This window comes from Cebus imitator, unplaced genomic scaffold (genome assembly GCF_001604975.1).
Source record: "Cebus imitator isolate Cc_AM_T3 unplaced genomic scaffold, Cebus_imitator-1.0 Scaffold109, whole genome shotgun sequence".
In the NCBI taxonomy this organism is placed as follows: Eukaryota; Metazoa; Chordata; class Mammalia; order Primates; family Cebidae; genus Cebus; species Cebus imitator.
The window spans coordinates 167044-168005 of record NW_016107424.1 but is presented as its reverse complement, the minus strand read 5'-3'; positions in this window follow the sequence as shown (position 1 = coordinate 168005).

Below are 962 nucleotides of genomic sequence, written 5' to 3'. Positions count from 1 at the left end.
TTTTATTGCATTTTAGGTTTTGGCGTACATGTAAAGAACATGCAAAATTGTTGCATAGGCACACACATGGCAGTGTGATTTGCTGCCTTCCTTCCCTTCACCTATATCTGGCATTTCACCCCATGCTATCTCTCCCCAACTCCCCACCCCCCGTCCCACCCGCATTTCCCCCCAACAGACCCCAGTGTGTAGTGCTCCCCTCCCTGTGTCCATGTATTCCCATTGTTCAGCACCCGCCTGTGAGTGAGAACATGTGGTGTTTGATCTTCTGCTCTTCTGTCAGTTTGCTGAGAATGATGGTTTCCAGGTTCATCCATGTCCCTACAAAGGACATAAACTCATCATTTTTGATGGCTGCATAATATTCAATGGTGTATATGTACCACATTTTCCCTGTGCAGCCTATCATCAATGGGCATTTGGGTCGGTTCCAGGTCTTTGCTATTGTAAACAGTGCTGCAATGAACATTCGTGTGCATGTGTCCTTATAGTAGAACGATTTATAATCCTTTGGATATATGCCTAGTAATGGGATTGCTGGGTCATATGGAATTTCTATTTCTAGGTCCTTGAGGAATTGCCACGCTGTCTTCCACAATGGTTGAACTAATTTACACTCCCACCAACAGTGTAAAAGGGTTCCTATTTCTCCACACCCTCTCCAGCATCTGTTGTCTCCCGATTTTTTAATGATCGCTATTCTAACTGGCATGAGATGGTATCTCAATGTAGTTTTGATTTGCATTTCTCTAATGACCAGTGATGATGAGCACTTTATCATATGTTTGTTGGCCTCATGTATGTCTTCTTTTGTAAAGCATCTGTTCATATCTTTCTCCCACTTTTGAATGGGCTTGTTTGTTTTTTTCTAGTAGATCTATTTTAGTTCTTTGTAAATTCTGGATTTCAGCCCTTTGTCAGATGGGTAGACTGCAAAAATTTTTTCCCATTCTGTTGGTTGC